Source organism: Cygnus atratus, chromosome 4, assembly GCF_013377495.2.
Source record: "Cygnus atratus isolate AKBS03 ecotype Queensland, Australia chromosome 4, CAtr_DNAZoo_HiC_assembly, whole genome shotgun sequence".
In the NCBI taxonomy this organism is placed as follows: domain Eukaryota; kingdom Metazoa; phylum Chordata; class Aves; order Anseriformes; family Anatidae; genus Cygnus; species Cygnus atratus.
In genome coordinates this window covers 70,249,420-70,277,209 of record NC_066365.1, presented here as the reverse complement: position 1 = coordinate 70,277,209, position 27,790 = coordinate 70,249,420, and positions in this window count along the sequence as shown.

Below are 27,790 nucleotides of genomic sequence, written 5' to 3'. Positions count from 1 at the left end.
GCGGTGTCAAGGTCTTTCTCAGGTCAGATCCCTAGCAGCTGATCTAGTTCTGCGCTGAGGGTGATTCAGAGGTTAAGTCTTATACCAAAGGGCTGTTCTGGTCAGACATGTAATTGGAATAACAAAGTCAATATAGGTTGCTGGTTGTGGGACACAATCTTCATTTGATCTCTCACACGGCAGATTAATTAAGTGTTATCAATTAATGGCCTGGTAAAAGTGAACACCCTGTTAGTCACTTCTGCAAGTCGAGTCAAGTGTATGCAAGCCCTGGGGGGGAGGAGAGGGTGGAGGAATCGCCCCTGAGTGGTAATATTGTTTTCCAAGGGCTGGTGAACAAAAAGTATGGGAATATAGGTTGCAAAAAGTAACAACTAAATAATAATAAATGCTTTCCATAGGTTCTGATTTTAGTGATACTGAGCTTCAAGTGGAAATGTGTTTGAAATCATCCAGCCAGGCTCTTGTCAATCCTTTTGTGAGAAATGTTACTCTCATTGTTGTACACCAGTGTGCATCAGAAGGCAGCCAGCAGCATGCCGGGCTGGGCGATGTGATACCCTTGAGCATGGATGGATGAGTGCCTGGAGGAACAGGACTGTGGCCTTCCTTAACCCTGCTGTGACTGCTCAGGCGTGCCAGTGCTCATCAAGTGCTCATCGGTGTGATTTGGGACTCCACAACCAGGAGTAACTGACAGTGCCAATTAATAGGTTTGCAGTGTTCAGGATGTCCATCAGAGAGTAGTGGCAAAGGTGTTTCTAAGCTCAGTGGTTCAAATATTTCTTTGTGCCTGTGTTTTATTTAATCTTACCTATCTAATAATGTTTCCACTTTTAAGCTTCCAGGGCTTGATTTGCAAAAATGTAATCAAGTGTAAGCATCTAATACTGAACTTTATTTATCAGAAAGGCATTTGGGGCATAAAGCATGAGTGGTTATCTTCAGTCTACCCAGCGACAAGTAACTGAGCTGAAAACCAAGCAGTCCTTGCTAGTGTTCCTTATCAAGAGCCTGTTTAATTTTGCAAATGCAACAAGCTTCAACAGCTCTTCTTTTTCAAGAGCTTTCTCAGAGGATGCAAGCAGGCATTCAGATAGCCTTCAAAAACAAACTGGAGATATGCATTATTTAGGGAGAATCTGTCTGAAATGTATTTGTTAAATGTTAGCAATTGCTCTTACTGTACATTTTCCTGATAGAAATAATGCATTTCAGCAGTTTGATTTCCTTCATTTCATGCAACAAAAAAATGATGGAGTTTGCCTCCATGGATTTAGAGCACTGGTGCTGTTAGAGATGTCTGAGCAGCAGCATAGATAGACTTGGTTTATAATGAAGCTGTTTCTTCTGTGAGATAAAATGTGAATACCATTTTGTTTCACAGTATCACATTGACATTCCAGTTAAAGGGAACCTATGCTTCGACCTAAGCTGGTTTTGGTGAAAAAAAAAAAAAAAAAGATTGCAGTTCAGACTGCAGGGAACCAGCTTGTTTGTGGTGTTGTCCTTTGTCACCAGTAGAGATGGGATGTTTTCCCATTTGTAGTGTCCAAGTGAATGGTGGGATTAGTGGAAGGGCTGCAAGGCCGTGGCATGCAGCTGGTAGTGCGCTGGGACTGAAGAGTGCTTAGGAGCACTGCACAACTTCTGTTTTTCTTGCTTTTTAGCAATTACTTTTGATTATTATTATTACTGTTGTTGTTGTTGTTATAGACCAATGAGTGGATTTAATTTTAGTCCAAAAGAAGTTTTAGTTCTTGGATAATGAAATGAATGTAGGATGTAATTGTTCTTAACAGCCTTTTTAGTACCCTAATTATCTGTCTTTTTCCTTTCTCTGAATTTTGCCTGCTTCAGTCGTTAGATTGTTGTTGGTTTTCTCTGCATCTTCATGGGTTTGAACTTTGCTTGCACTGGTTCTAACTTTGCAGATTTTCCAGGATTTGTATTTCGCAAATAAAGCCAATATTAGATGCCTAACTTCAGTCGTCCTCTGGTGGTCTACATTTTAGATCATGGATCCTCAGCACATTTTGAAGGATATGGCTGCAGACAGGTGCTGAGGGGATTGCATGGAGCCTTTACTGCAGACTCCAAAGTGAGCAAGAAGCATTTGACCTCTCATGCAAATGGATTTGGGGCTGAGTTATCCATCAGGATAGAATCTGAGAGACATTTGTTTTTCCTTTTCTTTTCGTTCTCTTTCTCTCCCAAATATTTCCTGCCATTGTTCTTACTGTTATTTGCTAAAAGGGAAGTTTGTAAACCGACGTCCCAATGGACAGGCCTGGAAATGGTCTCTGTACTCCAAATTGCAGAGCCCCACTAAACCATGGCAAGCCAGCTAGTTATCTATACTCTTCTATGGCCAAAGAAAATACCCTGAGATTATCAAGCCAGCACAATTAGTGTGTACTAAATTATCAAAATTAAGGGGCTGGGTTTTTCCATGGTCTGAAGCGATACTCATCCTCCCACCACAGAGTTGCTGTTATAAGTGACTGATGGCCAAGTAATCTTGCAAATCTACAGCAAACTGTAGGAAAACAGTTCTATCATGACTTTTTTGGTGTTAAGACAATTCAGCTCTTGCTAAATTGCTTAGCTTTCCAAATTCTCTATAACCATTTTGGTCACTGAGCAATGTGCATGCTTCACCATAATTTTCATGTTATAGCTTGATGGGGTACTTTGTAATAAAATCACTTCTAAAAATGCAAGTTGCAGCGATATTTTTTAAACAGAATAATCTTCCTCAGTTTCGTCTCCATGATTAAGCATCAGAGTTTATTTCATATATTTTGTTTTAAGTGGCTTAACATAAGCAGAAAGAGCAGTTCCCCGAAACCTCACTTCTTAAAAATATTTTGATATGTGATTTACTGAAGTTATCTGATGATTTTCAGAACAAATATATGCACTGTTGCCTTCCTACAATACTATGTGTAATAGCTGTGGCTGTCTATATTTTTTCATGTTGATAAGATGAATAATGTAGAATTTCTGCAGTCTCCATTTTTTATTTGGGACAAAAAGGATAATACCTTTTTTGTAACATTTTGTATTTGCCCTGTACTATTTCCAGCTTACCCCTTTTCCCTGCTGTTTGCTTGTTTCATTGGCCATATCCATGAGACAGAACCTGTCAGTATCTAGATAATGCTGTCACTTCTGCAAACATGTTTCCTACTGACATTTCAGTATTGATAGAATATGGCTGGAGCATCAGTGCAAACTTCCCTGCCACCCTGCTTGAGTTCTCCAGGTTGAAATGATCTAGGGAGGAGAAGGGTAAATGTCTTCTGCTTTTTTGATAAAATGGGGTCAATTGCAGGTGGGTGCATTGCTAGCACTGGCAGAGAAAAGCCAGACTGGCAAGTGTTTGGAAATGGTTGAAAGGATAAACACAGAAGGTCAGTGGTAGGCACTTGATGAGCAACTGTGGAAGCCTGCAGACATTGAAATTTGCTGCTGCCTAATCTCTGGAAAATGCTTTGCAGTTGCTCAGCAAGAACAATGGCCAACAGTACCAAAAGCCTGCTGCTGGGATGTCTTGCAGTTTATTGGACCATGGTATATATATTTTTTTCCAATAATTTCTACATATTAGGACATGAAAATTTCTGCAAAGCTCTTCTCAATAACCTTATCTGAGATCCTGAACTCCAGCTGGAAAAATGTTCCAGTCATATTTTCTGTATAGTTTGATGTTTTCTGAAGCATAGGGAATAGCCGGTACATTTGAAAGAAGCCCTTGACCCTTGCTACAGCAGTGGCTGAGTATAGAATATGTTATTTCCATTCCTCCAGACACTTCATGGATAAGGATCCTCACACTGATGTGCTCCCTTGAAAATGGCACTGAGCCTACAATAAAGGAAGGCTTTCAGTGTCATGGGACACTGGCAGTGTTGTCCATTTTAAATAATATGACAAAAGAAGGATTTTTATACTGTTTATCCAGGCGATCTATACATCCTTAGGATTCTTACTTTCTTACTGTATGGCACATCTTCCTTGTTTTCTGCTGTTTCTCATTAATCACAGTCTTCCCAGCAGATATTTTTTAGGAAAGCCAAGTTCAGTCATCTTATTTTTGCCTGAAAGAAATGAGTTGGCAAGGTGAGCAACAGAGTTTCATTTCTATGTCAAAGGCCCAATGGCCTACCCTATGAGAGCAATGGAAAACCTCAGACTTCAATATGTGATCCAAAGAGGTGGACAAAAGGAGAGAGAAGATGACATGAAATGAAGGAGAGCATCTCCTATTTTCTGTTTATCTTATTATTATTTTTTTGTGATTGTTTCAGTGAGGTCAGATCTTACTGCCAAATTAGAAACAGACAGCTTTGACTCATTTTCTACCAAGAGAACTCGATTTTTGACAGGACCTTAATTCCATTTGAAAGAAAGCATTAAGCATGCCAGGCCCAAGTTCTGAAGGTAAATGATGATTTTTTTGTTGTTTCTATTTTTGTTTGTTTGTTTTGTTTTGTTTTTCCAATACCTAAAGGAATATCTAACCATATTCTGACGAAACCTTTCCTGGTTCAAAGCAGCTTTTTCTACTGCCTGCAGGCATTTATGTCAGCTTAGTAAAAGCTGACTGCTTGTCTGAATATGTACAGATACAGAGAGGAGACAGATTGTGAAGACTCATTTTGCCCCGCAGTGAACTGGCACATATTTAGGCTGCAGAAAATCTACTATCCTAACAGTAAAACAACCCAAGGTCTCACATTGCTACTCTTAGAAGCAGCCTCTGTACTATGGGATTCACTGATGTCATTACTCCTATTCTTGCAGGAAGTTGCTGTTTCATCTAAGAAAGACTGGGAAAATCTGGCTCACCAGTGGCTCATTCATACCCATGCTTTGAAGAGACTGCATGACTACTGCAAGGTGTAAATCTGCAGTGCTGATTTCCCCTCTTGTATAAAGCAGGCTGTATGAAGCACCCATTCTTGGGGGTGTTTAAGGAAAGATTGGACACGGTGCTTAGGGACATGGTTTAGTGTGTGACATTGGTGGTAGGGTGATGATTGGACCAGATGGTCTTAAAGGTCTTTTCCTACCTTTATGATTCTATGATTTTCAGTGTTATGACTAAATTGATTTAAGGACCTTCCTTCAGTTAAATGAATGCATCTTCTATTACGGTGGGTTTTAAGTGTCTTGTGATCTGGGACTATAAGGCTGGGGTTGTGTTCATGGCAGGGTGTTCAAGGCAGGGGTGTTGTAACTAGATGAGCTTTAATGTCCTTTCCATCCCAAACCATTCTGTGATTCTATGATAATTGAACTTTCCATTGTGTATGCAAAGTATCCCACTTGACTATCCACATGAATAAAAAGAAGAGAGTTTCTCCTCCAATGAAGTCATATATCAATGTAAAGTAAGACTATTAGTGTCCTTGTGACACATTCACACGTCATATTCTTGTTGGTAGAGAAATACAGTATTGCAGAAGAACTAGAACTAGAAAAAAAAAAGAGGAAATTTCATCTCAAGGCTTTGAGTGCTGTACCTTTTAAATAATGGTCAAATGAGAATAATCAAATATAACAGAGAGGATGCATAACTTTGAAGTAAATGTAGATGTGGTTGGACTAATGATACAAAATACCTTTTTAATTATGTGTTCTAAACACACACAAGTCATGTAAGTTTCTTTTACTCTGTTGTACTGTAAGAGGAGATGTACCTGATTTAATAGTGTCCCATTGATTTTTTACTTTTTTATTTTTAGTTTTTTTGTGAAATAAGCCTTGTTTGGCATAATGAAACTTTTGTTTTCTTCAGCTCTTCCATATTGTCTCTTTTAAAAAAATTCACCATTTGCTCCTCTGCACTGAACAAAAATCTTTCCTTAAAAATGAGGAAAGCACAATGCCCTCTATTTCTGAAATCATTAGAATTGACTTTTAGACAATCAATGTGTTAAATGATGTAATTATCCAATGGTCTTTTCCCCATTTAAACCAGTTTGAAAGTTAAAGGTTTGTTTTAGATCAATTCCAACCACTTTGTGTGCAAATTACACGACTGCCTTTTCCTTAACTTATCTCACAAATCCAATTCAATAGAGGCATGTCCATTCAAAATGGTTTTCTGATAATGAGTAATTCTGAGCTGGAATACTAACTTGTCTAAAGATGGGGAAAAGCCCTGACTCTTCTGTTTAACGTACTTAAGCCAGAACCAGGTGAGGCAGAAATTACTGGAAACAATTGATTTAGGAGGCACGAGTTTTCTTTTGGAGGTGGAGGGCGGTGAGCTTTATTGGGATCATCTCAGTCTCCAGAGCAGACTAAGTAGTGCAGACTCAGTGCCCACGGTTGACTCCCACCTCTGATGAGATAAATGCCACCCACAGAGCCAATAATGTCCTTGACAGAAGCTCACTGCTATTGTCAGAAATTCACTTGAGACATGACACAGCTGACCCCAAGTACTGATGCTATTTCAGGCATCCTCAGGAAAACCACAAGATTCTGCCAGCTGTGATGGGACACCTGCAGCTATCCAGAGCAGCATCTGGAGAGCACACAGGACATCTGAAATAACACTAGATGCCTATGTTTTGGCTACAGAAAGTGAACCCCTGCTGCTGACAGCCTTGGTTATTTTGCTGCAGTATCTCAGGCACGAGGTCGTAGGCTGCTGTTACAAAATGGAAGCAGGAACCTGTGATGGAGGCCACCATCAGAAATGACATTGTATTACCAAGCAACTTCATAAGAAATGTGACTAGGCCAGCTGCCACCGTTCCAATCCATTATGTCATATCTGACCACTGTGTCCTAGTCATCTGGATTTCTCTGAGGTAGATTGCTGGGCAATAACACTGAAGTGGATGCTGGCAGTCTTTGCTAGCAGGTCTTTCCCACTTCCCTGCTGCTAGGTCCCTCCTTCCTGTTACTGTGCAAGCTCTTTGTGCAAAACATGCCCTGGCTTCAGGAGGCCTCACTCTAGTCTAGGCTGCTACTTTGCAAGTGATAATAGGACTATTGCATGGTGAAAGGCCATATATCACAGTGGGCTTATGTGTGGATATGTGCAGAGTCTTTAGTGTAGTGCAGTGCTTGGTCTGAAAAGAGAACTTGTCTCTTAATACCAAAGACAAAGTAGGGATCTGCATGCCTCAGATTGCTTTAGATGACGGAAACTGTCAGTTGACAGTGTGATTAGACTGTAACGACTAGGTGTAAATGAGGGTAAAATCCTTTTGAGTTAATAAACATATCATGCTAATTGTGCACATTCTTATTTATTTAGATTTAATTATTGAAACACAGCATGTCAATTATCTAGCAAGTATCTATTGACTGAAGAGAAATACATCACATTAGGTGCATAGTCAAGCATACATACGGAGGTAAAAATGTGGAAACAGATTTTTGTAGCTTCACTAACATAGACTTGCAAAACTCAGGCTGGCAGAATACCTGCTTGGCTTCAGGGTGTTGTGAATAAAATTGAACCCCTATCTATTAGGTACATCTTACAGAGTGCTTTGTTGTGTGCTGAAAACATACATCCTCTGCATAAGTTACCTAAAGTATGACGAGAGTCTCAACTTTTATATTTTTTCCTTGTTTTTATGTGTACACTTATCCACATAATCTTAAAATTGCAATAATATTCTCCCCCAATTTAATAGATATATTAATTATATTTCTCCCCCTTAATGGGCTGCTCACTCTATGGTTTTGGGACACAAAAGTAAATTTTAAAATCAATTATACAATTACATATGTAGCAATAACAGAGCACAGAGCTAATCGTCTTTGGGTCAGGACTATAACCTTCTCATAATGTGGGTTTCATTAGGGTAAGGTCTATTATTGCACAGAATTACAGAAATAATGGGAGTGGGTGTATTCAGCAAGAAATAACAAATGAGGGTCTTTCCTAGATAAGGGAATCTGTTTGCTGGCTGAAGTGTGATAGCAGGCCCCCATAGTGTATGCAAACTGATAGGGTCAACTTCCCTTGGTGTATGCAATGCGCAGTGTACAAGAATTAATTTCTGTATCATTCTGGAGAATGGCAGGAGGAGGGCTTCCAATTATCACTCATCATTGGATACAACTGAGCTGAACTGCATGGCCAGCTGTATGAAAAGGACTGGAAGGAGACGTGAAATGGGCTAAACACTCGTAGTGTAGCACAGTTGCACCATTATGCGCTTCATGTTTTCTGCCTATCTACAGGGCTTGTAGCAGAAACTATAGTTGCCTTTGTGTATTTTCTTACGAGTATCTTTGAAGAACAGGCTTTCTAATAGTATCTGTAAAAAAAAATTGCACATCACTTACCAATATTCGCTATTCTTGTAAACACATGTGAACTTGGTTTTACAGCAGCTTTACCCTGCCTTTGTTTCACAGCGGGAAGATGATCTTTATGCCATTTAAGGAAAGTGCTCTTCTTAAAGCAACTGAAGATAAAAACCTCATTTTTATTACTATTACTTTTTTAAAATTTTTATATGGGAAGTTGGTGTTCAAATATCTTTGAGGTTTTGGAAGCACAAAGTTAATTCAGTGTTAATACTGCTTGAACACCACTGACGGTCCAATAATTTTGCACTCAACAGCTCGCCCCAACTGCTGATCTACCACTGTAGGTTCTGGTAACCATTGGACCATGCAGCTTCCCTTCAGAGTGAATAACTACCTTCCCCTGGTGTACATAACCCTGATGTGAATGGGGACAGGAAGAAAGCAAAGCCTCTCCCTTTTCTGAATAAATGATGGCATTGCAGGGGCAGGCGGGGAAGGCATGATCTCCTTTGCATAGCTTATGCCATCCCCAGCTCCTTACAACTGCACAGGGTTCAGCTACCACATTGCTGTGCTGGGGACTCTGTGGGATGAGGGCTACTCAGCCTTGTTTACAGCAGTAAATCTGCAACTCTTGCCTGTTTCAGAAGCCTCTTAACAAAGGCATTACAGCCAGTTGTAAAAGTACCGTGACTGTAAACAAGGATAAGTTTAATTATTTCTGCTAGAAGGGTTTCCAATTAAATTCCTTTCCTCACCTTTCTTCTTTGTCCTGATGGCACGTCACTGCTTAGTAATTGCCTGTACTGCTTGTTAATGCTGCCTCTGAGATACACAGGGTACTGCAAAAATTTGGTTTCATGCTCAGAGGAGTTTTAAAAATATACTTCTGTGAGTCGTAGGCAAGTTTGAGAGAAGTTTGCTAAAGCAATGATTTGAAAACTGGAGGGATGGGATGAAAGAGATTTTTTTATCTTTTTAACTATGACTTAAAATAATGTTTCTGATTCACTAACACCCTGTAAAACCATTTGCATCTCAAAGTGATTAATTAACGACAATAAAAGAGACTGTAGGGAAGATTTTTGGTATTTATGCCAAACTTCTTCTCCCTCTCAAATAATCAAATACAATGCCTCAGTTTTAGCTGTCACATTTTGACTTCCCTTCGTCTGGCAGTACTTGAACATGTGACACAGAGGTACTGTGAGAGTAGACAATGCTGTAAAAAAGAAACGTTGGAAAGGGGAAGAGTGGAGCATGTAAAAAAACATGCAAGCAGGAGAACCATTTGCACAGCTACACACCAGCTTTCCTGCATAACTCCACAGTTCTCACTGTCTGTTACATCCTTTGCTTGTCTCGTCTGTTTATAGTGTTGATGTTTTGCTGTTTTGCAAAGCTGTAGTTTTGACTGTGTTCATACAGTGTTCCACTGCACAGCGCTCCAGTCCCAGCTGAGGCTCTCGGTCATTTTCACGATGACACAACTTTGTGGATTTTCAGCTACGGTTTGTGGATATAGGTGGACCAGTGATTTCCTGAAAGTTAAATAAGAAAGACAAATTATTGTCAATAAGTTTAATTTTCTCTTGAGAACTCTAACTTCCCACAGGATAATTCAAAGTGCTCTGCATGTGGGATAATGTCATAGAGGTCTGCATTCTCTTGCAGTTGTTTGAGTCTTGGGTTTTCCTTTCTATGTCTGACAACTGTTTCTGTCTTACTGATGGCATCTTGTTAAGGCTAGGCTTGGAGCTGAGTACCATTTGGGGCTTCACTTTGTCCAGACCCAAAACATCAACAGGAAAAAAAAAAAAAATTGAGGATTGTAGAAGCATATTGCTTTATGCAGAAAACCTGCTTTCATCTGAAAGCATGCACAAGAAGTTCCCATACTAATTTCTGAAGGTAGTCCTACTAGAAAGTAGGTCAGCCAGTTCTGATTTTACTAGTTGCCAGCCAAATTCACTGCAAATGTCAGAAGCACAACTCAGCTGGTTGTTAGCCTCCACACCAGCAAAACGTGAAACAGGAAGGATATGAACACATGCTACTTTTACATTCTTCTTTAGTCTGCATATTTATGATATTTATTTGTTGTACTTATGGTAAAACAGTGATGATGGGTATATGGAAGACCATAGTGGATCAGACCAAAAGTCCCACTACCTTATGTTCCATCTCTGGAGGTGATCAGTCTCAGTCTAAGGAAGAGGATAAAAGAAGGCAATGACATCGTGTATCTCAGTAAGAAATAACACTACTGTCTGATGGTCTGATGCAGGAACTTGTCATGCCAGAGGTGGTGTCTTTGGTCTTAATAGTCTTGGTGGAATTTTTTCTATAAAATTTCCTAATCTTCCAATATTATGTGTGAAGTACGATCTAGTGGGATGGAACAAAAAGGGCTTGGCTCCTGTGGAAAACGAAAGAAAGTGTTTATGCATTGTAAAAGTTTTTTTTTCCTAGGATGTGCACACAAAAGGCCATCGCAGGTTACACAGGCAGTCTTCCTTCCAGTGCTTCTGAAACTGCCTGTCTGATCTTGCCACTTTCTTTCAATGTCACTTTAAAAAGCATTGTTTCCTAAGATATTTTTTATTATTATTATTATTTTGTCAATTAATTGAAAAACAATAATTTCCCGTTTACAGGATTGTGGTGAACCTTCCACTCATTAGGAAGGTGCAAAATTTTAAACCCATGGTGTAGGACTACTGCCAGCAGAGATAACAAACTGCCTGATGGTAGCAGTGTGCTGTTACCCGCCTATGCTTTTGCAAGTTGAAGGGGAAAAAAGGCTTGACCCTAGTGGTTTAGAGCAGCCGTCATCAGAATGTTTCATAAGTCAAAATTTAAGATGCACCTGGCATTTTCAGGTCTTTTAGGCTTTTAGACTGATACTATCTCAAAATGATTTACTAAACCCTTCTATATTTAGCTATAAATGCAGCAAAAGTAGCTAAATGAACTGGTTTAGAAAGCTTAATATAACTTAATCCTGGCATCTTTTTATGACATCCTAAAATACTTTGCAACACGGAGCCAAGGTTTTCTTTTCTTAAACCCTTTTATGAAGAAAGTTAATTTCACTTTAAAGTCGGAGGCCTTACCTACCCAGCTGCATTACCAGGCCTCTGACAGGCCTATTCAGCCAGACCCTGCTGATATGTTGTAGAGATTTGAAAGTAAAGAATTGCAAGAAGTGCAATTTAATCCCAAAGTCATTACCTAAATGCTGAGATAGGATGGGGATTACCACCAATGTAAATGAGATATGAGACAGCCAATGGATTAGGGGACCCTTTCTTTAGGATGACTTCAGCAAATAGACTAAGATAAGGAAATCTTTGTAATTACATGGAGCTACACTGGTCAATTCTGACTTTTAAATACCGAGAAGCTGGAGAAAAGGAAAAAAAAACTACATATGTTATTCTGTGCAATATTAAGTAATTCCTTTCTAATTCTACACAATCAATAGAAGAACATCATGCCAAATGAAAAGATGAGGGCTGCCTACATGTCCTTTTGTGACTGGTATCATTCCATCATTTTTGGTAATATCATTTCCAAATTAAATTTTATGGTCCATTACATACTAGCTCAAACACTTTTCTAATGGAATCTTAAATGGAACTGACTTGCTTTGCGTGGGGTTTGTCTCTCAGTTAAGATGTTATTTAGTTCTAATTATCAGATAATGAACTCAGGAAATTTAATTTTTAATATTTATATGTCAAAAGTCCATTGTACTTTGGTTAAAGGCTTTAAATTAAAAATTAACATGGACAGAATACTAATTGAATATTTTCCCTATCTATAAGAGTGAGAAATGAGTTACATAGTCCCCAGATTAGCTTGTTACAGTGCAACTGTTTACTTAAAAACTTAATTTACTCTTCAGGAATAAATCACAAATAAGGAGATGCAGGAAAATGAACCCGAGAAGCTTTAGGCTTACAAGTTTAAAGTGTATCATATCTTTACATGTGTTGTCTCAGCTTCATATCTATAATGTATCATTCAGATATATATATATATTTACAGCATATGTAAATGTCTGTGCATATATGCAGTTTCTGAATCAGGCTAGTTCTTTTCCTGCATGTTCTCTCCATTTGTACTTTCTCTCTTTGCCCACTTTCACTTCTCATTTCCTTCTTAACAAAAAATGTAATCCTGACTTTTTTTTTTTAATTATCCTTTTTTTATTATCCTTTAAGAGCAAGCTGTTTCAGGAAAATAATGGCAGAAGTAGGAAAACGGTGTTTCTTTGGGCTTAAAAGTTTCAGCAGGTGCCTGTCCAATTGCATGCCCTTAATTTGCTTGTCTGTTCTTTCTGTTGGTGTTTTGTGGTTACTGGGCTGTGCTGGAACTGGAGAAAACTGAGTTCAATTCTTTCCCCTACTTTTGTCTACTTGGATGAGCTGGGGTAAGCTCTGTAAAGTGTGAGACTGATAAAAAACTGTTTTGGTACCTAACTATTGCAGTAGACCCTGGTAACTCAGCTAAAGCCTCCGCAGACCAGGTATAACATGCATGGAGAGTGACTTCATCAGAACAGATCCACAGTACTACCTCCCCTCTTTTTGTGTAGTGGCTTAGCAAGAAGGGTGTTCTCTGCAAGTGAGAGGCTTGGGTTTAAGAGTAGGATGTTTGGGGCCCTACCAAAACGAAGAATTGGAGCATTTTATCTTAAGTCTATTTAGCTTAACATTCATAAACTGCACTCAGAGATTGGATAGCTGAATCTCTACGTTCACTTGTGCCTTTCTCATGTGTTGTGTGCTCCCTCTTTGTTGTTTAAAACTTAACTTGGGCTGAGTCCTGACGTGTGAGCTGCTGTTACAGTTGAACACACTCAACAAGCTCACGAGTCTTCTGGAGCATGTGCCAAACAAGAATAGGGTTAGAAAGCTGGATTTGTTCAGCTGGGGCTGAGTGGGTCTAGTATTGCTGATTTCAGCTAATGAAGGCTATAGAGTAGACAGATCCAGACTCTCTTCAGAGGTGGGCAGGGAAAGCGGGAAATAAAACAAACAAACAAAAGGGGTAGCAAGGAAAATTTTGGTAAGATATAAGGAGGTTCATAATGATGATGATCAAAAGCTAGAACAAATTTCTCAAAGAAGCTGTAGAGTATCTGTCCTTGGGGATGCACAAAAACTCCCTGTCTTGAGCACCCCAAAGGGAACTTCAAAGAGAACACTGCTTTGAGCAAGCTGTTGGACTAGGTGACCTCCAAACGTCCCTTCCAAGCAATACCATTCTGTGATTCAGTTATCTGGATCCTAAAAGATGTCCAAACTTTTTAATCAGTGGTATGTAGACAAATATCAGAAAAACTCATTTTTAAAACTCACTTTCAAGAAAACTGGATGTTAGTAATATTTTCCAATGTTATTTACCTAGATATGTATATATAAAGTGGATCTGGTATTGTTGGTATGACATGATACATGAGTGCAGATGATGTGTCACTTTCCCCTAAAGAGACCGTCATTTATGTGTCAATCATGATTAAATTCCCATCTTACCTCTCTGTAGCTCTGATTTAGCAAACCAGGATTGCAAGCTTCTATCAAAGAAACAAGCTCAAACCAAACAATTTTTTTGTTCACTTCCTCCTCCTCTGACTTTGTCAACGAGAGGAATCTGCTCAGACAGATTTTGCTCTCAGATTCTCCAGGGTGAATTTATGATTACTCCAGGTTCTTTATTCGTGTTAATTGTGACTCACAGCCCTGGAACTAAGATTGCAGATCTCACCTAGCAGTCATGGGCTTTGAAAGTTAATTGTTATCAAAAAGAGTTAGTGCAAGTGCACTGTTGGGGTACTGCAAGCTCCTGACATGTAAGAGTTTATAATCGATAGCCTTGACCTAGAAGGCCGTGGTTTTGATTGGACCAGCAGTTGCATTAGAGGAAGGCTGGGATTATTATTGACTCATTTTCTACTTCAGTCCCCACAGCCTGAATGATTCCCTATCCCTCTTTTGTTAGTAAAAGCAGGAGGCTTGGCAGGAGGGCAGCCAAGCTGAAGAGAGACCCACACAAATATGCTATGTCCTTACAGGTGTTGGGTTTTGTGTCAAGTAAACAGTGCTGGACCATGCATTGCCTGATGAAAAAGAAGAAAAGACTATCTATAATGCTAGTATGTACATATATGTATATATATATATATGCACATACATTGCAATAAGCTGGGATCCTAACAGGGGTCAAGTAGTATTATGTCTGCTCAGAAGCTGTCAGCAAAGCAGGGAGACCATCTGTCCATGGTGAGGCAGGCTATGTTGGAAAGGAGTCTGATGGATCTCTGCCATCAGCACTATATGGGTTTGCTCAGGTTACTCAGAAATCACATGGAGACTGCCTTTACCAAAGCTGTAGCAGCAGCAGGGATCATGAAGGGACTCTATATAATGTCCAGGCAGCAGAACATAGCTTGTGTTAGGTCTGCTACCACCATCACTGTTGCCTTGGCTTCACAGACACGTGCCACTGGCTTTCACAGCCTTCCAGCCTGCGGTAACCCTCTCAGAAACTTCTCCAGAATTTGCAAGATAGTCTGGAATGGAAGGATTTATGCATTATAAATCAGTTGTAGGTTTTATCATCGGCTGGTGGAAAAAAAAAAAAAAACATAATGAAGGGATGAGCTGAGGAGAAATAATCCTAGTGTACATTAATTATGTTTAGTTAGCTTGTGCTCACTGCTCAAAATCACATCATCCTGAATCAATTAATACTGAGAGAACTGAGCAGCATGAAAAAGGCACGTCCTATTATCTCCATTCTTTAATGCTGCAGTCTGATCCCCTCTCATTTTTCCATTAAACACATTTCTTACATTTAATTTCTTTACAAAATAAATAATTTTCTTGAGACATATGTTACCTGTGGACAGATAGTTCATTGTTTTTTAAATTGAGAAAGGGATATGTATGTGTACATGGGCGTGTGCATTTCTGAAGTAACTGCTTTAATAGAGCTTTCACATTCATTTTTGCTTTTTAATTGAATAGTAAATTAATTTGATTAATAAAAATCCTGGGCAGCTCGTGAGTGTGAATTAAAGCCAGACTTAGCACATAAACAAAATATCTTCCAAACCAGTCATTTTGCAAAGCTTCTAATTTTCTAATTTTTCTTTTCTTTTTATTTCCTTAAGGCTGTAGTGGTGAGACTAGACTGGGTGCTTGCTACTCTTAAATGTTTATTTCTTTTCTCAGTGACTATTTTAATTTTTGCCAGAAAGGATATCTTGTAATCATTCTATGTTATTCCTTAGTCTTTTAAAATAATACTGCACTCACACAGATGTAGTATCACATGACTGTAATAACTAATCTTTAAGCAATGTCTGGCAAATATCAGATAGCTGAAATGAACAGTTTGGCCATGTCTGACATATTTTCCAACTTTGGAGAGGTTTGTTCCTTTTACTTCAGTGCTATTTGTCCCTTCTTTTAATACATATGTTAGCTTGATTTCACTTTAAAATACTCAAATTGTCCCTGTGGCTTTGTTGCACATACCTGAACTGTGACTTTAGGGAGTGCTACTTGTCTGAAGTAAACACATGAAGGGGCCATTTTTGTTTCTTCTTTACTATTCTTCTTAACCTAAACCTCAAGTCCTTTCAGCCTAACTGTGCTTTAATTGAACCTAGGAAAAATCTCAATTGTGGGAGCAGGACCCACCTGTAGCATTTGAGGTTGACAGATAAACAGAGACTTGCTTCTTCTCAAAAGCTTAGTCTAGGAGGAGAAATGAGAGGTTGCAGCAACGAGACATGGTACCTAAAATAAGAATGAGAAAACGAAGATTGACTGGGATATCATGTGGAAGTGAATACATGACATATGCTTTGATCTTTGTTTATGAAAATGCTTACGTGAAACCTTGTTTTTTATTTGGCGTTTTAGTATAAAACATTATTAGTCCTTTGTGGATCGCTCTTTTGATTCAATATCCCTTAAAACTTCCCTTCTCCCATCTGTGGCATCCTCTAGAAAGCCTGCATTTGTATGGGAGCCCTTCTGTGTGCAGCAATACACTCCAGTCGCTCCAAGGCCAAGATATATGATTTAACAAACCAACAAATTATCTTTCCATTTCTAACTGATTTAAAAACAATTGCTTTACTGTTGCTTCAGAGGAGGGTGGGTCTTTCACTGTCACAAGGTCACTTTGCAAGTTTTAATTGCTGGGTGCCGTTCTGTCCTTTCATGGCTTTTGAAGTGATAAATGGCTCATCGGTTAAAAAGCTAGCCTATATAAACAAGCTTATCTCTGCCCATAGTCTTTAATGAAAAATGAGTTGTGAGTATCATTGTTAATCATGGTAATTGTTAATGTTAAGAGGGCTGGTATTATGAGTTTTCCTATTAGGCTTTCAATTCGTTATATAAAATGAGCAATCTAGTAGCCATCTATAGCATTCTAATTTTAATTATCTAGTGCCTGCATTTCAGACCACCCTTTCTTCACTGAGGTTAACAAAACCTTTAATGCAGTAACCAGTGTCTTTTGATGTAATGGGGTGAAGTTACTTGGGATGTTCAATATGCAATTGTATGGTTAAAGATCAACTTATCACACTACGATGTACTTCCTTCTGGAAACTGTTCTCTATTGGCTGTGATGTAGTTTACCTGACATACACTGGCAATTTTACTGGTGTTTGTTCTGCTCCATATAAAATAAAATAAAAAAATAAAAAATAAAACAGACTTTATATCAAATTTAAAAGATTGAGGATATGTCCTGCATTGTAAAGAAACGTGCTAAAGACAAGCAGTGTTTACACACATAGGGTGGTCAATAACTGAAATTGTTTTGTTCATATGTAGTCCTGAGGAGAATAAGCAGAGATTTCAAAATGTATGTCCAAGTATTACAATTAGGAAGAACATGGTAAATCCTGGATTTTCTTCTATTTTAGGGTGTACCTGCACCCTGGTACCACACACAGCAGTAAAGCTGGAGAAAGTACAAGCCTAACTGCAAGACAGTAAATTGTAAGAGGTATACAGTACATATCAGCAATTTCCAAGTACAAGACTCAGTTTCTGTATGAACCACAAAGCAAACAGAAGAATAATATCTTAATAGTGTTGAACCAGTACTTCCAGCTGTGGCTTAAGCTATTTCCAGAAATATTTATTGCTATTTTAAAAGATGGTTTGAACTTGAGCAGAAGGGTAGATTGTAATACATTAATATTGCTCAATCCTACTTTTAAGAGAAGAAATCTTTAAAATGTTTACCACTTTGGAGGAAATGGTGTAGAATTAAATGATGTTGTGTGGTTTCAACACAGAGCCAGGTCACATTTTTTTGGGAGAGCAATCTGTGTTCTCCAAAAGAGCACGATCACCACTGATCTTTGAAACATACTTTCTAGAGCAAGGTTTAGTATCACAAAAAGTTGCTTTGGCTTCTTGCACTATGCCAGGGAGTTAATGTTTTCCAAACTTTTGCAGTGGACATGAGCAGATACATATGGATTTTGACTCAGATTTGAATTTCTTTAGTCTAAAATAATGCCAGGCTATTTGGATCCATGGTGTGCATGACTTAGAAGTACTTTTATAGAGCTCATACCTGAATAAATCCTCATATTTGGCATGCTTTCGAGGTTAAAAGATGAAAAGATCTCTGTTTTTGTTGTGTACTGTGGTCAGCTGATACCAGTAATAGCCTGCCAGAGTATGTAAGGAAAAAAAAAAAGATAGCAAGGAAAGATCAAAATACTTCAGGACTACTCAAGCCTTGAGTGTGTGAGGAAGTTTATGAAAGACAAAAGGACAGAGCAGTGACAGATTTAGAATGCACACTAAAAGTTCATAGAATGCCTTAGACAACGAATAGAAGTGTTTAAAAGAACTATGTAGCTGGACAACAACTCCTAAAAATTCACCACACTTCATGTATGTCTGCATCAGCTTTGTAGGGTGAGGTACATATGAATGTATCTTATTTCCATCATTTGAGATACAAATATTCCTTACAGCAGCATAGTCCCCATTTAAATGAATCAAGAGGGACAGCTGCTTTGAATATATCTGTGAGGATCAGTGATGCAGGCTTAAGTGGCTGGCATCTCCCATTTTCTGGTTTTATATTTACATTATATATTATGTCATAGTAAAGTTTTACTTACGGAAATGCAAAGATGCAGAAGGTGACATTTACAGATGTATGAAAGGCTAATTTCTTTTATCTCTAAAGTCAACAAAAGGCTTCTGCTGGTCACATGGTTCTACTGGAAAAAGCGTGGAAAAGTTGAAAAGGGTACAGAAAGGAATAGGTTATGGCATTTTCCAGAGAGAACTATTATGTTTTAAAGAAGTTCTTCCCACACAAACACAAGTGCAACTGTTTATCATGAGATAAAACAGAGAGAGGTGTGGGAGCTTGGCGCCACACCATATGTGGTGGCACAGGGACAGTGATATGTTTATAGATGCTCCCAGAATACTTTAATTATACAAACGTCCAGGAAGGGCTTCCAGGTAGTAATATAGTGAAATGGCTTTTCTGATAATACTAAACCTTCTAGTACAGGTGAGTTGTTAACTTTCTTTGTCATTTGCACTGTTTATCATTGCCTGTCATCAGAATGATTGTTTGACTTGGATGTTTGTGAAATGTTGAAAGCTGAACAATGTTCTTTGTTCTTGTGTCAGCGTAGGCTTCATCAGGGCTTCAAATCCTTTGATTTCTTTGTATTTTTTTGCCATAAAATGTGTCTATCCTTACTTCTCTATGCTGAATTAGTTTGTTTAGGTCATAGAATGCTCTGCATTTTAGATCCCTCCCTTAGATGGTGTTTGCTGAGCTTCACAGTCTCGACGGGAAGCTGAATCCTACTTCTGCTCGAGAGGATATTGTATGCAAGGGTAGCAAACATACCAAATGATTGCAGCTGGCTGTAAAGGACCTGGTTCTTATAATGCTCTCACTCTACATTGGTATTGGAGAAAGTATAAAGGAGTCAGTAGGATTACTCCTGACTTACTATAGTGTAAATAAGAACCAACTGTCCTATTTTTAATGTTGTTAGTAGATGTTCAGTTTATCCATTTAATACTGAAATCATGACCTCCAGTGAAAAGTTCATTAGTTGCATACAGAAATAAGGCCTGACCCTAGGCAGAACGATAAAGGGCTTGGTGTTATGCAGCTCTTGTCAGTCCCAGAGTGCTTGTCAAGGTTATGAGTTAAAGATTGATAGTGTGGTGACTGCACGAGCATTTATAAGAGAGGGGAGAGGTCACAAACAGGCCCTGGGCATTAGATCCTCTGTTACAAGGAGAGGGAATATTGGCCAGAATGCAATAGTGGTTGTCCCTCTCTTTTCAAGAAGTGCTATGGAAATCTTTGTTTACTGTAGTATTTGTTCCTGATTAGAAATTGTTTCAAACAAGTTTTAAGATTTGATAAGGTTGCCAATGGTATAGATGGCCATAACACTTTCAGGGTACTTCCTGTGTAGGACTAATAGTTAGGATCTGATTCTAGTAAGCTTATTTTATTTAGGTCAACAGTGCCTCATTCAAAACTATTCTGTTTCAAACCCTCAAATATTTTAAGCAGGGAATTTCAATTTACAGATGATCAAATGTCAGTATCTCTTGACCAAGGAATCCTGTCTTTGCACATTTTGACTTATGTCATAATTTGCCTTCAAGAAGATCAGTTACAACACAGTTTTAAAGATGCATTAGCCAGATTCCTCGTGCACTACTCAGCTATATCTACTTCAGCAACCATATGTCATATGTCTTTCATTACTATCCTGCATACAGCAAAATCCTTCTGTCATTTTTTTTTAATGTTTTTTATTTTCCTCTGAGCACCCTGTTAGGAAGGACATTTGAATTTGTCTGTCCTGGATAAGATTGACCAGAGTTGTACACAATACTTCCATTTCTGTGGTATGCTATCCTGTAGATCATGTATTAGTGACTGTAGGCATTCCTACTTGAAGCCAAACAAATTCTGATGGAAGAACATCTCTCATAGAGGGCAACCAGACTATGTTTGGATCTGCAGAATGACCTTTAAAGGATTTCAGCATGGGACTGCAAGGCGCATAGGCAGGTAACCTTCATACAAGTTCTCCCTGAAGTCCTGATTGGGCTGTGGTTCAAGCACATGATTTAAGAGCTTTTTCCAAATATTTTGTTCATTATTCATTATTTTGGAAGAAAGTATTTACAGCTGAACTCTCATAATCCATGTGCCCATCCACAATTCTAACTTTCCTGAATCATGTTGAACTTCTTGTGTCAAGGCAGAAGAAGTCTGTATGAGAACTGGACCCCTCCTGGCTCTATGTCCTCTGCTCAAACCCCTCAATCTGTCATTCGGTATAGACCTCTCATGGAAAATAATGTCAAAGCCACAAAATCCAGGAGTCCGGTCACGACCAAGCTTTGTAGTTCCAGCTTCTAAGTTATAGAATGTGCTGGGTAGGTAATAGAATGGAAATGAAGTAATATTTCAATATTTTCATGCTGCCTGCATTACAATTATGATGTTAATTAATTATCTGCCTGGCAGTTAACACCATGCAGAGGCATGGTTGCGGTCGGCTTCCTGCTGTTCTGCTAGCAGTGAGTAATTAACCTCTCCTCTTCCCTGGGATTCTCTACAAGATGATCAGCGTGTTGATGATATAATTATTATTAATTCAGTTTCTGTGTTTCGTTGACATTGTTAATTACTTGTCGGTAATCAGCTAATGTTTAATCTTCCTTGCTGGATAGCTTCTTAAAAGGCTGCTTGAAATGGTTCAGAGAGGCTTCCCAGTGCATTCTCACTCCTTATTGCATCAAGTATTGGAGAGACCTCTATTCAGAATAACTTATTATCTAAACACTACAAAAAGTCTACTGAAGTTGGGGAATTTTTGGATCAAATTAAATTTCTGTTTTCACTGTTGTAAGCGAGAATGTGTAAAGCTGTTGCCAATAAATCAGGAAAACAAGTGGGATCCTTTTTGGTGCCAACTTTAAAAATTGATCTCATTTACAGAATTGTCAATATCATTTAAAGAGCAAAATTTAATTTAGTGCTGTTTTTTGTTCTTAGAGGATTAGTGATTATTCTGCAAATAAATGCTCATGGCATTTTTACTTTCAGCAAAAATAAGAAATCTCTTTCTGTTTCCCACTGTAACAAAGGGAGTGGAAGATTTCACAACAAATTTTCATAAAATAAAGAAGTCAGTGTTATTTTTCAGCACATAGTTATATTCACCAAATGTATGAGATCATTTTACTTTAAATTCTTAGGTTGGCATTTGTCAAAATGCCAAAAAGACACCAAATTATTGGGACAGAACAGCAAACAATTAGTTCTATTCCATATGCTCTTCTTTCAAGATTGAAATTATATAACTATGGTAAAATATTTAGCTTAAAATCAGAATGATGTGAGGAGACCGGGTCTGATCTTTGGCAGTACTGGACTTAAACTTATGTATGTGATGGAAAGGCTTTGAGAATGGTCAGCCAAAGAAAGATCTTGAATGAAAAGAAGAAGGTACTTGATGAAGGAGATCCTACATTTTTCTCTGCCTCATACTGGTAGTACCACTCTGTGGTAGTATGGTATTCGGTTTATGTTTTTTTTTAATTTTATTTTAAGAAGTAGACCAAAAGTTTGGAGAACAAGAATGAAGGGACAATACATGGTCAAGGAGGAAAGAGTGAATTAATTGGTGTTTTCATATGAAGAAGAGAAGGCTAAAGCTCTCTTCATGGTAACAGCCTCATATTTACTTGGCTGCTGCAAAGAAAAGGAGCTCTGTTATGACTCTGTCTGTGAAGGCTAAATACAAAGTCTACTTTGTACTACTATTACTAATACAAATATAATAGCACTGCAGTCAGAGACTAGGGTTAGATGTTACTCCAAGGGTAAGAACAGGCAGAGAAGCAGAGCTAGGAACTTCCAGGAGTTAAACCTGCACAAGGAAAATGGAAAGAGATGAGTTAAGGAGCAGGAATGAGGAAAAGAAAAAAAATGTAAGGCAGAAACACCAAACTAAACTTCTTTCTGAAAGTTTCAGTCTCACTTTTAAACTCAAATGCCCAAAGGATAAATGTCCACTTTTCCTTTGCAAAGTGTATGGCAAAGCCTAGTCTCACCAAGAAAACTAGCAGGATTTTGTAACGTAGAGTACTATACTTGAAGGGGAAATGGAACATTTTTTATTCCCTAAGTTTCACATAAAGGTAATATAAATGAGCATGCAGATTGTGGAATGGTTCATATTTTACATATTTGAGCCCTGGTAATAGGTGGAAACAATATGAATTGTACTTGTGTACTGAACAAGGTCTAGTTACTCAGCCTGCCTTTGATAACACTCCTCATTTTGTAAGCTATATGACATGTCAATTTACTGTTTTCATTTTGGAGACTGAGAGTGTTGGATTGAAGCTTCAAGATCAAAACAAAGGTTAAAAGAAAAGAACTGTTGATTTTTTTTTTCCCAAGTGTAAATATTCTCATGTATCGGAGGGTGACACCCTGTATTATCTGGAAGCAGGGACTCCTGTTGTACATTCCTTTTACAAAAGGAGGATGGTTCCGTTGTTCTGGTATTTGTCTTGAATGTGGACAGCGTGGATTTAATTCCTCATACTGCTACAGACTTTGTGTATGACCTTGGGAAGATTGTTCAGACCCAAATACTCAGCAGTACTTAGATGCCTTGTGCTTGCAGGGCCGAAGTGATCTGATAAAGTCTGAATTTTGAATGTTCTTGTTTAATGAACTATTTTAAAATATTTTCATGCAGGAAAAGCACAAGCTATTAGGCAATCCACTTTCTCTGGGCTTTAGCTATACCTTTGGTGTGTATGGATATTGTCTAATAAGTCAGCTAAGTCACATGCTATATCTGCTTTATGGTGGGATGACAGCTTCCACAATGAATTATGAATGCTGATTTATTTTTTTTAAACAAGTATCATTTTGACATGAGAGTATGTGGAAAAAATGGCAATCAGCCATTATCCCAAATATTTTTGTGGATAAAAAAGCAATTTCAGAATAGAATTCTCTTGCAAAATGACTAACACCATGGTTATATAGGAAGCCACTTGTGTTAGAGTCAAAACCATATGCAGAGAGTTTTGCAGCATTTATTCTTGTTCTGAAGAAGGCAGTGCAGTGGCACAAGCTGACCAAAAATGAGAGCCAGTAACCCATGAAGAGCCAAATCCTCTTTTTACCCAGAACAGAGTAAATCTGGCACTGCCCCAGGAAGTCAAGGGCTTTCCTTCAGATCTGCAGCAGGGTATCTGGGAGCAGGAGCTCACTCCTTGCCTATACCGGTGGCAGCGTGCAGGAAATTGGAGCCAGCTTGAGTTGTTGCAATGCAGAATTTGCATCGGAGTTAGTGATGTTTTTTATGAAGTTCAGAATGGTACTTGTCTTCTTATATTGTCTTCCCAGAGCTGCTCACTTTAGGAGCTTAACCAGTTTTCAAAGGTTTAAAATGTCTCTTTTTCTAAGTTATAGGTATCACTGCAGATATGTGTTGGCTTTAGGACTTTTTTTGGTCCTGACCATATATAAGAAATAAAGTTTCTGAATCTTGGAGTTCAGGATGTTTGCAGGGCTGGTAGCCAAAACAACTTCATACGTTGCATATACGTTTATACGCTGTGTATATGTTTATACGCTGTATATAAATCATGACATGTAGCATTGTTGAAGTAAGTTTGGGGTAGTATCATAACTAAATTGACAAGAAGTTTGTCAAAGAATTTTGTCTGTCCTATGCATTTACAAGTTACAAACAAGATGAAGTGGCTAAAGGGAAAAACTAGCTCATCTGTGTTAGTTCTGGATGCAAAGTATATTCTTTATTTAGGGGAAATCAAGAAAAATAGAAAAAATCAGATGGATAGGCAATAGCTCACATTTGCTACCTGCCTCTGTAGTGGGCTGTGTTTAAAGGCAATATAGTAGAACTCCTTTTGAAGGAAGCTTTGATGGAATATAAAGGGACCATCTTCATCTTAGGTTAGAAATTAGGAGACATTTCTTCTCAGAAAGAACAGTCAGGCACTGGGACGGGTTGCCCAGGGAGGTGGTGGCGTCACCGTCCCTGTGGGTGTTCAAGGAAAGGTTGGACGTGGTGCTTGGGGATGTGGTTTAGTGGGTGACGTTGGTAGTAGTAGGGTGATGGTTGGACCAGATGATCTTGGAGGTCTTTTCCAATCTTAATAATTCTATGATTCTATGATTTTTTCCATGTGTAACTCATCAGTACAGTATCAGAAGTAAGGGAAAAGCATAATGTTTTTGGAGATGAACTTGATAACAGCTTAGACTGCTGGTTGAAGAAAACCAAGGGATCGTATTGCAACAGGTCGCTAGACCCGTTTTACAGAAGCAGCTAAGTGAAAGTAGTCTTCAAAATCAAAAACATTGCTGTTAGGTATAATATGAGTGGAAGGGAAAGGGGCTGCAATCATCAGATGGTTAGGCTTCCTAACAGGCAGTTACCTACACAAACAGAAAAAGCATGGAATAGTCAAATGAAGACAAAACAAGGTTTAGGTAAGAGTTAGTTGGATGGAAAGTCTGAAAGATATTGTTAGATACATGTAAAAAGTATACCTGAGCACCTGCCTGAAGTGAGTGAGCCAAATCCATGGTCAGACCTTGTTTGAAGGGGTGAAGGGGTGAAAGGGCGATTGAAATGGGTTCACCTCCTCTTGCCCATCTGCAAATACAACGCTTGTGCTGGGTATGGGTCGTGGTCAGAGCTGGGAAACATTCTTTTTCTTAATTTTAAAGTAGTTTAAGGCTTATTTATTTCCAATTACAATATAAGAAAAACGATGAAATGTAAACAGCATTAATTATTAGCTGCAGGCTCTTGAAGAGAACTCTGAGATTTCATCTACTTGGCTTCAAAGTAGGTTAAGATTATTATCCCCATCTCACAAGTGGGGATCTGAACCTCAAGGTCACACAGCATGTCAGTAGCAGAATCAAACAAACAAACAAAAAAATCCAGAAAGTTCTTGCTTTAACTGCAAGTCAGCACTGCCACACTCAATATAATATATAGATAGTGTACTGTAAACTCCTGTGAAAAGAATCTGTGGTTTGATTACTTCAATAATCTCAAAATCTAATTCTGATTTTGCTGGTACAGTGTCAGTGCTACGAATCTATCTCATCCCAGTCGGTTTCTCTTCAATTTTTCAATCTGGCTTGTCTAGGGAGACAGGGTGACATTTCTCCTTGTTTTGTTCGTTTTTTTATTTCTTTTACCTCTGTCACAACCCTCTAAAACAATACTTTAGAAAATGACAGAGAAGCAGTGTTTGTAAAATGTCATGATCACAAACAATCAGAGTGATTGCATGCTACATTTATCGTACATCAATGTCCCCTGCCATCAATTGCTTCTTGAAACTACGGAATTCTACGAAGTGAATCGGGAATTGCTCTTACGGCAAGTTGTCCTAACAACTTTTTGTAGCCCCCTGTTTTAGCAGTAGAGCTGAGCTAATTATTTAAATCCTGTGTTATCAACTCTGACTTTTTAATTAAGCGAGCGAGTTGTTATTAGCGGTTTGCAAATATTTCCAAACAGTTTTGCCAAGCCTTATCTGTCACTTTGACTATTTATTATTGAGGATGTCTGAGCAATGTGATGTGATTTTCTTCCCGATTCTAGACTGGATGAATTGGCTTTTTTAAAAATGGAAGAATAATGAATGGCTGAATTTGAAGACAAGGTTTCAGCTAATTTTCTGAAGAGATATTAATTTCACAGATTGGCTGGGTCAGTCAGAATCTGTAACAAACAACATCATCTCCCAAATCAAAGTAAATCATACTGTTTACTTTCACTCACAAAATCACAAACAAATCCATCAAAATATCATCTTTTCAAGCATTTTAGTGTAGCTGATTTCTATGATGCATGATTCTGAAACATATGCGAGTCAGCCCAGCTGTAAATCCTTTGTCAGCTTTCCATTGCATTTTCAAGGCAAAGAAATGAGGGATTAAAAATAACAAGTTGAAGAAAGTTATCATATTAAATACATAGTGATGCTTCTCCTGGTGGCACAATATGTCTCCAGTCCTTATATTGCCCCACATGCAAATTTGATTTCAGAGGCAAATGAAGTTGATCTTGATCTACACAGGCTATCGTGATTTGGTCCCAGCTCTCTTGCATATGAGTTCAACTCCTTGTAGGCTACATCAGTACCTAAGAGCAGTGGGGACATCTCTGCTAAAATTGTTGGGCTAAAATTGTTGGAAAATTTCCAGTGACAGCTTCTTTCCATGGTAATACATTTCCTCTCTCTGGCCTGGGAATGTGTGCAGGGACGCACTGACTTCTAGGTGCCCAAATTTAACCAGGGGAACCTGTGGCTAGGGGCACACAGAGGAGGTTTAATTTCTCAGAAGTGTCATCACCATTCCTGCAGAGTGGGGGGCACCAATGAAGAGAGATCTAAGACACTGGAAGCCAAGGTATCACCAGAGTTTGTTTCACATAGGACCGTACTATCATTTCAACAGTGTATAGACCACAGCCTCAGCCAGTGCCCGTCCAGACCCTACACCATTATGCAGTGTTAGGAAGTGTCTTAACTGTGGTAATGAATTTGCATCAGTGGTTCAAATCCTGCCCTTTGTCGCACTGGAGTAGTTAGGCTGATTTAACTGCAAGTAGGTAGGGAATATGAGAAAGATCTGGCCTGGAAAATGGATATCTTTGTACAAAAATATAGAGCTCCATCTTATAATTATTACAAAAATCTCAGTAGCTCCATTTCTATAATTATTTTCCTAGAAACACTTGCACAGTAATGACTTAAACTTGAATTTTGTGACTGTCCTGTGATATATACTTTGAAAAAAGCCTTATCTTTGTATTCATATTTGTGTTCTTAATTGCAATCAATATGGTGAGAAACAATTTGATTCCTGCATATACTACATTATCTACTAAAAGAATAAACTACAGTGCAGATTATGCAAATGCTATTATATAACCTCAGCAGTTACTGCAGTGTCTTCCATAGTATATATCAGTGTACTGTAGCAATTAAACAGTATAGTGAAGCCATAGCAATTACCATTCTAAATTATAATAAGCAATTCAATATACCCTCTAGGATAAATCATTTCCTTATAGCAACCACTGTATATGTGCTTTGGTTTTTATCCTGAAGGCCTTATTGCTTGTCATCTGAACACTGTGCCAGATGATTTATATCACATGCTTGTAGTTTCAATGCATATTTACTATACACTTTTTGCAAAAAAATTTCATAATTATTATGACTGGGCTAACTTATTATCAGTTTGCAGTGATATTTTAAAGAAAGGAAACAATACTGTTGAGGGAAGGAAGGGTATCTTTTGATTTTTTTTTCAGAAACCCAGCAAGAACTAGACATAACCTTCATATGATCTA